Below are 11711 nucleotides of genomic sequence, written 5' to 3'. Positions count from 1 at the left end.
CACTAGAAATCCTTTTTTTTGTTTGTTTAAATGGGGAAAAAAAGAGAGGGAAAGACCTCTACAAGTCTATATGTAACAATGTAACCTTATATTTGCATGTCTAATACAAACTGAAAAAATTATCCTAACTGCCAATATCCAGTTACAGATTTTAATTCATGAAAATTGTGTTTTGTGCCGAATCGTATTTGCTGATTACCTGAAATTGGCCTCTTTTCATTGGGCTTCTCTGGAGTGTTACTCCAGTACCCTCCTCTGCAGAACAATATTTTGCTCTTGTAAAATCTCATGTTTTCACCATCCCCATGTTTTTTCCCTGTTATCTCTTACATCTCTCTCTCAGGCTGAGCTCAAGGTCCAGAGTCTGTAATAAACCAATAAACAAAGGTGGAACTCTTATAGTAGATTTGCAGGCCAGATGAGAAATGGGGCATTTTTGTTGTCCACACTCCTGCTGTGAAGGGGAAAAGGGCAGCCTATGATTAACTGTGATGAACACCGTAGGCTTCTTAGGTAGAATTTAGGTTTACAAAATGAGATGACTTACCTAAAAAGAGCTTGGGAGACTTCAAAGTCAGAGGTAGAATAATACCAGTGAACGCAGCCAGTTGATCCCAATACTAATTGCAGGAATGAAGATAAGGAGGGGAGAAATAAAAGGACTGCTGAGTTCTTAGAACAAAAGAATCTCTTGACAAGGAAGAAGGGCTGGGGAACCGTAGGGGTCAACCCTTCCTTCTGCCAGTGGGCAGTGAAGATTGAGAGAGAGCCAGCATCTCCCTGGGATTAGAATTCACATCTCTCTAGTCCTGCCCCAGCCCTAATGCTGACTTTTCAAGTGGCAGAGACTTCATCAACAAATCCACTTTGATAGGTAATAGCTATTTCTGTCAGCCTGGCAGTCAGTTGAGTAGCAGCTTGAAGCCAAGACCTGAACGGTGAGCAGAGATGTGAAGGTCCATATAAGAGCTTCACATTTAACGCGCTTCTGGGAAGAGTTGAAAGGCTGAGTCTCCATGGAGAGAGTAGTCAGTCATCTTGCCTTTGCTGTCCCCTTAACTCCTTTGGAATTAAAACCAGTTTACCCCCAAACACTTTTGTTGTCATTTTTAACCTGGATTCTTGACAATGTGGAACAGCTCTAAGTAGGCACATGGCCTGCTCTCTGTCCCTGTCAGCCCCCTCCCATAATCTGATTCATTATCTCATCATCAGTTGGGTTTACACCACCAGTCTCTAGCCTGTATTCCATGGAATGTAAATACTGTATCATACGTAGATGAAAAAATTTTTGTTTTCTAAAAATGCATTTTGAGATAGTTTAATGTAAATCTGACAGGAGCATTCTGAAGCCCCATTAGGAAAAAAATTAAATGGTTCCTCTTCATCGCCTTAATGTCTGAAGATCAGAAATCGCTGAGCAACCCACTTTTGTTTCCTTCCCAGAAACAATGCAAAGCAACAGGTGGAGATAGTCTGGTCTTTGCCCTGCTGTGTGTGCCTCTGTAGCTCCTCCTGACATAAGTCTGGGAAAATGGCCTCACCCCATTTCTCTTTCCCCTACTCCTTGTAGCTTTACTCCTTGCATTCTTTGGGTCTACTGAGCAGTGGGTGGTGAAGTGACAGGGAAGGAGCCAGTAGTATGGTAGCCTAGGAGCTGCCTTGCTGTCTTTCTCAGAAAAAAGCAAAGAGGTGGATAGTCCAGGTTCCTCCCTCCTACCTCAGGCCTGATCCATCGTGGCCTTGACTTTGCTGTCCCAAAGTTTCTTAGCTGACTTTGGCTTTCACATTTGTTCCTCCCAGAGCTAACTGAGAAGGGTGGAGGGAGAACGCCTCCCCCAGAGAGTCAGTTGAAAGACAAGAGAGTGACATCCTGGCTTTTGCACAAGGCACTCATGGTCAGGAGTAGGTTAGGGAATGGTCACTTCTAATTTTCCAAGAGTCAGTCCTTCTCTGCTGAGCTCTTGATTCCTTTGGCAAGACAAGAGTTTTTCTTAAAAACAAAAGCCCCCTTATGAGTTATCCCTTCTTTCAGTTCTCAGTGGAGCACATTTCGAGGTAATCTTCTTAAAAAGTACCATGATGATGTAACAACATTGATGGTAAAAGTGTCCTAGCACTTGGGATGCTTTTGGCGACAATTAACAGGAAACCCAATTCAAACTGGCTTCAATGTTAAGCCACAATGTATGCATTTTATGATCAGTGCTCTAGATATGAAAACAGATAGAACTGTCTGTGGGACAGGGGTGGCTTGCTCAGGAGAGGGAATACTGTGAGTCCTTTTTCTTGGAAGGCTTTTATTATGGCCGTGACAGTGACATTGCCCTCACCATGATCCTTCTCCAATGTGGTAGTCTTTCTTTACCTTGTGTCTTCTCTTGTAAAAATGAAACTCAAAAGTAAAATAAATGTGTCAAATTTAAAACAAAAATGAAAAAGCTAACATGAATTGTGTGAAATTGCATAATGCTGTAACGCTAACCTACAATATGTAATGCTATCTTGTATGTTGAATTTGTTAATGCACCACACAAGTGCAAAATAAAGACTGATTCACATTAAATAGACACGGTGATGTCAGCATGGTTCTCTTGGAGGCGCCAATAGGCTGTTCTAAGGCATGTTTCCCAAAGTATGGTCCCCAGACTACCTGCTTCAGAATCATCTGGGGTACTTGTCAGAAAAATGCAGATTCCAAAATGAAAAAAAAAAAAACAAAAACACGGATTCCAAACTCCAGTCCAGTCCTAGACTCTTTCATTTGATGGGTGACGTGGTTTGCTTTTCTTCTCAACATGTCATTCTAAGATCATAACCAGCAGAGTGAGAGATGATGGTTTATAGTCCCGTGATTAGTCTGCCCATTTAACTGGAAATACTTTCTCCAGAAAGCATTGCTGAGACTAGCTGTTTCTGTTCTCACATTCATTCCTGAGTCAACAATTTTTATTTATCGAATGTTTACCACAGGATAGGTATTGGGGTATAATATGTTGATGAGTCCTGCTTAGCAGAGGGCAAGTATTAATCAAAGACTCACACTAATAAAAGTGTAACTAAAAACAGAAATGCTCTGAAAAGGAACAGGTTAATGCAACATGTTGGGGTCATACTGCAGTGATGTGACCATAGCAACTGCTCTTTCTCTGCATGCCTTCAAGTCTGGAATGATTCACTTTTGGTATTTTCTGTTCTGTGTAAATTAGCCTCCCTTTGTGTACATTAGAGATAAAGAAATAGGAGAAAAACTCCCTGTTCCTTTAAGTTTCAGTGAAGGAACTAAAATATTTTTAAATTACAAGACTAGAGTAATAAACATAAGAAAATTGGAAAATAGAGAGGAGGGAAAAAAATAACCAAGATTCCAAAGCCTTCACAACCATTTTATCTTCTAGTTTTATTTCCTGTGAATTTTCCCCCCACATACATCACTCATGATCACTTTAGAAAACATGTAAAATAAATCACATAGAAGAGGGGGACTTCCTACAGGCAAGTCCATGTCTCATTCCAATTCATTGTAACTATTTTAGGATTGTAATCGTGGCATGTATATAAATGTATGTATTCTTTCTAGGTCTTAACAAGTAACATGATGATGTAACAACAATGGTAGGGTGTTCTGGCACTAGGGATGTATTTGGCTACAATTAACAGGAAACCCAATTCAAATTGACTTAAACAGGGCCTCCCTGGTGGCAAAGGGGTTAAAATCTCAGCGCTATCAAGCTATTGCCAGCCACTGCAGAATGAGTTCTAACCCTGGCTGGGGAGCTAACCCACATGGCGCGGCAGACCTCTCCTGTCATGCTCATGCCTGCTGCTCCCCTCAGCAGTGTATTTCAGTAGATCTGCCTGTTCTGCTCCCCACTCAGTCTCTGGTGAATCCTCTCAACCCCTGCACCTCTGGCCTGTACCCCAGTTCTTGTATGTATAAATAAATAAATCTTCCGATTTAAACATTAAGAAAATGTGCTAGTTCACCTAATGGAAAGTCCAAAGGTGGGGCAGTCTCCTGAGCTGACTTCTGCAGAAGGTCCTGGAACTATCAAGGATCCAGATTCTTTCTGTGGGCCCACTCTGACATTCAGTGAGCTTAATCCTAAGGCTCTTATGGTGTGACTATAGCCACTCCCAGGGCTTCACACTTTCCACTCACTTACACACTGAAAGAGGACATTGCTTCAGAACCTCTCCTAGAAAAATAAGGTAGATCATTTCTGGAAGCACCGAAGTTTAATCTCTCTTTTGATCTTGCTGGTTCCAAATGTATCACATGGTCATTTCTGACTAGTCACAGGCAAGGATGGAATTATCTTCAGACCATTTAGAAATGCGCCTCCCTGGTGGTGCAAGGGGTTAAGACGCAACCTGTGAAGCTATCCACAGACACTGCAACACGAGTTCGATCCCCAGGTGAGGAGCTGCCCACATTAGGGAGCTGTCCACATGGTGCAGCAGACCTCTCCTGACTCACCCGCTGCTCTCCTCAGCAGTGTACCTCAGTCAGTCTGCCTGTTCTGTTGCCCAGTCTGTCTCTGGTGAATCCTCTCGCCCTCTACCCCACACCTCTGGCCTGTGCCCCCATTCTTGTATGCATGAATAAATCTTTTTTTTAACATTTTTAAAATTTTTTTAAAAGGTTTCCAAGTACCAAGAATACTCAATTTTCTTTTTTTTTAAGATTTATTTATTTATTTATACAAGCACTGGGTACAGTCAGAAGCGCGGGAGGGCGAGAGAATTCACCAGAGCCAGAGCGTGGAGCAGAGCAGGCAGAAGGACCGAAGTACACTGCTGAGGGGAGCAGCGGGTGGCAGGAGAGGTCTGCGCCATGTGGGACCCTCCTCCCGTGGCCGGGGAGCAGCCGGGGATCGAACCGGCGCCGCAGAGGCTGCGGGCAGCTTCGCAACCCAGTGCTCAACCGCTGTGCCACCGGGGAGGCCCATTTTTAAAATTTTTTTAAAGATTTATTTATACAAGAACTAGGGTACAGGCCAGAGGCACAGGAGGGTGAGAGAATTCACCAGAGACAGAGCGGGGAACAGAACAGGCAGATCCACTGAAATACACTGCTGAGGGGAGTAGCGGATGAGACAGGAGAGGTCTGCTGCACCATGTGGGTATCTCCCTGGCTGGCCGGGGATTGAGCTCTGCTGCAGAGGCTGCAGACAGCTTCACAGCGCTGTGCTCAACCCGCTGCACCACTAGGGAGGTAAATAAATAAATCTTTTTTTTAAAAAAAAGCAAGCAAGCAAGAAAGAAATGCCCTGGAACTGAGAGTGGGAAATGTCATTTCCTTTAGAAGGTAGGTGACTGCTGGGTGGACAAAAGGCAAAGAGCAGCACATTTTTTAAAAAGATTTATTTATTTTTATACAAGAGCTGGGATATAGGCCAGAGGTGCAGGAGGGTAAAAGGAGTCACCAGTGACAGAGTGGGGAGCAGACAGGCAGACGACCAAAATACACTACTGAGGGGAGCAGCAGGTGTGACAGGAGAGGTCTGACACGCCATGTGGGAATCTCCCTGCCCAGACAGGAATTGAACCCGTGCTGCAGAGGCTGTGGACAGCTTCACAGCACTGCCTCAACCTGCCACACCACTAGGGAGGCCCATAAGAACAGCACATTTTTTTTTATACAGTACCTCTCATTCCAAGGGGATCGCTCTCTCTCTCTCTCTCTCTCCTTTTTTTTTAGATTCATTTATTTATGCATACAAGAACTGGGGTACAGGGCAGAGGTGCGGAGAGGTGAGAGGAGTCACCAGAAACAGAGTGGGGAACAAAACAGGCGGACTGACTGAAATACACTGCTGAGGGGAGCAGCAGGCGAAACAGGAGAGGTCTGCTGCACCATGTGGGTAGCTCCTTGGCCGGCCAGGGATCGAACTCATGCTGCAGAGGCTGCGGACAGCTTCAGTGCTGCCCAAACTCCTGGCGCCACCAGGGAGGCCCTCCAAGGGGAACTCTTTACAACAAACTCTCAGAGAAGAGTTCCTGGGTTACTAACTGTCTCACATACTGACCTCACCCATCTCCCATGATCTTGTGGTTTGAAAAGAGAGACAGCCTAGTTCTTGGAGTCCTTTATAAATAATTCAAGAATAACCTAAGTTTAGTCATAAGGCATAATTTCTCAGAAAACTGAGAACATGTCTATTCTTAATCAGTATACTTTTTATAAACTAGCAAACTGGGGAGTATCCCAATTGCCTAAAACAATTGCCTAAGTCAAATACCAATTATGAGCACCTCTAAGAAATGCTTAAAACTTTGCTTGGCAAAACTCCAAGTGAAGGTCCAATACTCAATAGGCCCAGGAATAGGGGCCTCCCTGGTGGCACAAGGGGTTAAGTCTCAGCACTATCAAGCTACTGGCAGCCACTGCAGCATGAGTTTGATCCCCAGCCAGGGAGCTGATGCACATGGCGCCGCAGACCTCTCCTGTCTCGCCTGCTGCTCCCCTCAGCAGTGTATTTCAGTCAGTCTGCTGTTCTGTTGCCCACTCTGTCTCTGGTAAATCCTCTCACCCCCTGTACTCCTGGCCTGTTCCCTGGTTCTTGTATGTATAAATAAATAAAACTAAATTTTTTTTTTTTAAATTGGCCCAGGAATAGATGTGCAAACAGAAATCTGGATAAAAGCCAGAGAACTCATTCACTGCTCTTGCATTGAAGCCTGAGGTGCTGGTCATCCACCTCAATCTCATCGAAGAGCTATGACAGGATCCTAAGGGACTAATTTTCTTTTTTTAAACAAAGCCCAAGCTTTTTAAATTTTTATTTTTTAACTATTTCTTTTATTTTTGTGTAGAAGAACTGGGGTACAGGCCATAGGTGCAGGGGGTGACAGAATTCACCACAGACAGAGTGGGGAGCAGAACTCATGTTGCGGTGGCTGGCAATAGCTTGATAGTGGTGAGATTTTAACCCCTGCACCACCAGGGAGGCCCTTATTTTCTTTTTTTAATAAAAAATAGCAAACATAGTTAATATGCCTGAAAGTTTACCAATGCTGCGCCCTGTTTTAAGCATTCAAATTAACACCCTACCAACAATCCTTTTGGATCTGTGCTATTAATACACCCCCATTTATTTGTTTATTTATTTTAAATATTTATTTTATTTATCCATACAAGAACTGGGGCACAGGCCAGCAGTATGGGGTGGTGAGAGGTCCCACCAGAGACAGAGTGGGGAATAGAACAGGCAGACTGACGGAAATACACTGCTAAGGGAAGCAGCAGGAGAGTCAGGAGAGGTCTGCTGCGCCATGTGGGCAGCTCCCTGGTGGGCTGGGGATCAAACTCATGCTGCAGTGGCTGCGGACAGCCTCACAGTGCTATGCCTAAACCCTTGTGCCACCAGGGAAGCCCTACACCCCCATTTAATAGACAAAAAAACTAGAGGTGCCCAGAGAATACAACTGAGGCTTGAAGGACTGTCTGGTTGTTTTATTCATTGCTGAATACCCAGCACACATGGGACACAATGTAGCAATCATTGGCAAAGGTTTGTTGTATGAGGGGAGATACCAGGACCAAAACAGTGTCTAGGAAGGAGACCAAGAGCAAACTCGAGAAGACTTTGCCTCTTACTCATTCTGAGTCAGTTCAAAAGAAGTTTGGTTAAAAGTTGAGTTTTAGGGGCTCCCTGGTGGTGCAAGGGGTTGAGACGCAGCCTGTGAAGCTGTCCGCAGCCTCTGCAGCATGAGTTCGAGCAACCCACATGGCACAGCAGACCTCTCCTGACTTGCTCGCTGCTCCCCTCAGCAGCATACTTCCATCAATCTTCCTGTTCTGTTCCCTGCTCTGTTTCTGGTGAATCCTCTCACCCCACCCCCACCCCATCTCTGGCCTGTACCCCAGCTCTTGTATAAATAAATAAATAAATCTTTAAAAAAAAAAGGAAAAGGGCCTCCCAGTGGCGCAGTGGGTTGAGCGCAGCACTGTGAAGCTGTTGGCAGCCTCTGCAGCATGGGTTCGATTCCCGGCCAGCCAGGGAGATTCCCACATGGTGCCAGACCTCTCCTGTCGCACCCGCTGCTCCCCTCAGCAGTGTATTTCGGTCATCTGCCTGTTCTGTTTCCTGCTCTATCCCTGGTGAATCCTCTCACCCTCCCACACATCTGGCCTGTGCCCTGGTTCTTCTATGCATAAATAAATAAATAAATATTTTTTAAAAAAGAAAAAGAAAATAAAAAAAAAAGTAAGTTTTAGGGCCTCCTTGGTGGCGAAGGGGGTTAAGACTTGTCACTCTGAAGCTATCTGCAGCCACTGCAGCATGAGTTCAATCCCCAGCCATGGAGCTGACCCACAAGGCACGGCAGACCTCTCCTGTCTCACTTGCTGCTCCCTTCAGCAGTGTATTTCAATAGATCCTCCTGTTGTGCTCCCCACTCTATCTCTGGCAAATCCTCTCACCCTCCTATACCTCTGACCTACACCCCAGCTCTTGTATGCATAAATAAATCTTCTAAAATTTTGCATTTTAAAGAAAGAGATGAGTTTTACATTATTGCTTTTTTTGGTGGCGGTGAGTGTCTCTTAGCAGCAACTGGGCCCACATCTTCTCTTGAGGTGACTAAGGATATGAAAATCAGAGTTACAACGTTTGGAAGGACTGTACATGTTATTTCTGACTAAAGGGACATGCAGGCGTGCCTCCTCAACGGCAGTTGGGTTACATTGCACCTGAGCACACCTACAGAGTCACTTGCATAAAAACCTTGAGTTTCCCTGCCTCCACTCCCTCACCTACACCCTCCTCTGCAAGGCTAGGGAAAGCATCTGGTGGGAGATGTTCTGGGAGCTGAAAGACTTTCATCCAGTCAGAGTAAAACTGTAACAAACTAGCAATAAGGAGCTCTGGGAAGAGCAGGAAATGAGATGACCCCACCCCAGCAGCTTTTGTTCAAAAAACTAGGTGACTTAATGATATGATCCTGTGTACTGAGGAATGTATACACTGCACCAAAAGCTGCTCATCAAGGTTTTTTTGCTTCTTTTTAAGCAAGGACTATTCAATAAATCTAAAACATTTCAGTAATTGTTTCAAGGCTAACTCATGTTTAAAAGTTGATTAAAATTCCAGAATACTGTACACATGAACAGCTGAAAATTTAATCCAGTGGTTTCCTTCATAACAAGGTATGCATTTATCTTTGTTTGTCCCCAAATTCCTTGTTTCCTGACTTGTGAACTATATTATGGCATCCTCCTTGTTGCTTACTCCCAGCTGTTCTCCATCCCCTCACCACCATGGTCACTAAAATTTTCCACAGCTTTTAACTACAACCTATCTCTGATTTACACAGTCCTCCAATGATCTCCCAAGACACTTCATTATGCGGCTCCGTGATCCCTAATCTAGGAATCCATGATCCCTGATCAAGGAATGCTGTGCCTGCAACCAGAATCATCTGGGGAGGTTTTTGTTTTGATATGGATTCCTGGATGCTTTCAGACGACTATCGAAATTTTCAGAGGCTAAATTGAGAAAATGACAAAAAAAAAAAATATCTCTGGCTGCTTCTGATTCAAAATAACCAGTTTTTGGTGACCACACGCATGTTAGACCAGCTTTCTCACCAGTGAGCCCTGCCCTTTTGATCTGCTGCCATATCCCAGCTCTTATCCTTTACCCCAAGTTTGCTTCTTGATACCTGTTCTGTGTATAACACGATAGTCTTGATTTTCCTGTTCTTAATTCTGGTGATTCTTGACTTCTCTGTTCTAAATCATACTTTGTCTCTTTTTGAGAAACTTCATGATCTAATCCCACCTATATCTTTCTTTTTTTTTTTTTTTTTTTTTTTTTTTTATAGAGGCATGTTTTATTTATTTATTTGTTTGTTTGTTTTGTTTATACATGCACTGGGTACAGTCAGAAGCGCGGGAGGGTGAGAGAATTCACCAGAGCCAGAGCAGGGAGCAGAGCAGGCAGAAGGACCGAAGTACACTGCTGAGGGGAGCAGCGGGCGGCAGGAGAGGTCTGCGCGCCATGTGGGACCCTCCTCTGGTGGCCGGGGAGCAGCCGGGGATCGAACCGGCGCCGCAGAAGCCGCGGGCAGCTTCGCAACCCAGCGCTCAACCGCTGCGCCACAGGGGAGGCCCGCCCACCTATATCTTTCAATGCATTCTTTTAATTAGTCATTTTAAGTCTCTGCTTTATTGCCTACTTATTGTCTGTCTTCCCAATGAATTACCCCCTGAAGCAGAAACCATGTTTAAGGAGTTTTGTTGTTGTTGTTGTTTTTAAAGATTTATTTATTTGTTTGTTTGTTTATACATACAAGCACTGGGTACTCAGAAGCATGGGAGGGTGAGAGAATTCACCAGAGCGGGGAGCAGAGCAGGCAGAAGGACCGAAGTACATTGCTGAGGGGAGCAGCGGGTGGCAGGAGAGGTCTGCGCGCCATGTGGGACCCTCCTCCGGTGGCCGGGGAGCAGCCGGGGATCGAACTGGCGCCGCAGAGGAACTGGCGCCACAGAGGAACCGGCGCCGCATAGGCTCTGGGCAGCTTTTCAACCCAGCGCCCAACCGCTGCGCCACCGGGGAGGCCCTGTTGTTGTTTTTTTAAGATTCTTTTTTAATTAATTTTTGAGTAGAAGAACTGGGGCAATAGCTCTGAGACTTAACCCCTATGCTACCAGGGAGGCCCTGTAAGTTTTTTTCTTTAAAAGATTTATTTATTTATGCATACAAGAACTGGGGTACAGGCCAGAGGTACAGGAGGTGAGAGGATTCACCAGAGACAGAGCGGGAAGCAGAACAGGCAGACTGACTGAAATACACTGCTAAGGGGAGCAGCGGGCAAGACATGGGAGGTCTGCTGCACCATGTGGGTAGCTCCCTGGCTGGCCGGGGATCAAACTCTGCTACAGAGGCTGTGGATAGCTTCATAGTGCTGTGCTTAACCCCTTGTGCTACCTGGGGGCTCCAAGTTTTTGTTTTTGTTTTTTAAGATTTATTTATTTATTTATGCATGCAAGAACTGGGGTACAGGCCGGAGGTGTGAGGATGAGAGGATTCACCAGAGATGGAGTGGGGAACAGAACAGGCAAATTGACTGAAATACACTGCTGAGGGGAGCAGCAGGCAAGACAGGAGAGGTCTGCTGTGCCAAGTCGGTTAGCACAGGGATCTAACTCGTGCCATGCTGCGGTGGCTGCTGATAGTTTCATAGTGCTGCAACTTAACCCCTTATGCTACCAGGGAGGCCCCAACTATCTCCCAGGCTCTGTAAGTTGTTTTTTTTTTTTTTTTATAGAGGCATGTTTATTTCTTTCTTTATTTGTTTTGTTTGTTCTGTTTACACATGCACTGGGTACAGTCAGAAGCGCGGGAGGGTGAGAGAATTCACCAGAGCCAGAGCGGGGAGCAGAGCAGGCAGAAGGACCGAGGTACACTGCTGAGGGGAGCAGCGGGCGGCAGGAGAGGTCTGCGTGCCATGTGGGACCCTCCTCAGGTGGCCGGGGAGCAGCCGGGGATCGAACCGGCGCCGCAGAGGCCGCGGGCAGCTTCGTAACCCAGCGCTCAACCGCTGCACCACCGGGGAGGCCCTCTGTAAGTTTTTAAGCTAACTTATTTTAAAGAAAACTGGCTACATCCCAGTTCTCACCATCTGCACAATGAAGGGGAAAAGATCTGCAAGACTCTATAGAAGGGTTGACTTAATTATGCTGTCTAACTACATTTTCCTAA

The sequence above is a fragment of the Talpa europaea genome, assembly GCF_964194135.1.
Source record: "Talpa europaea genome assembly, chromosome: 9".
Lineage (NCBI taxonomy): Eukaryota > Metazoa > Chordata > Mammalia > Eulipotyphla > Talpidae > Talpa > Talpa europaea.
This window is presented reverse-complemented; position numbering follows the sequence as displayed.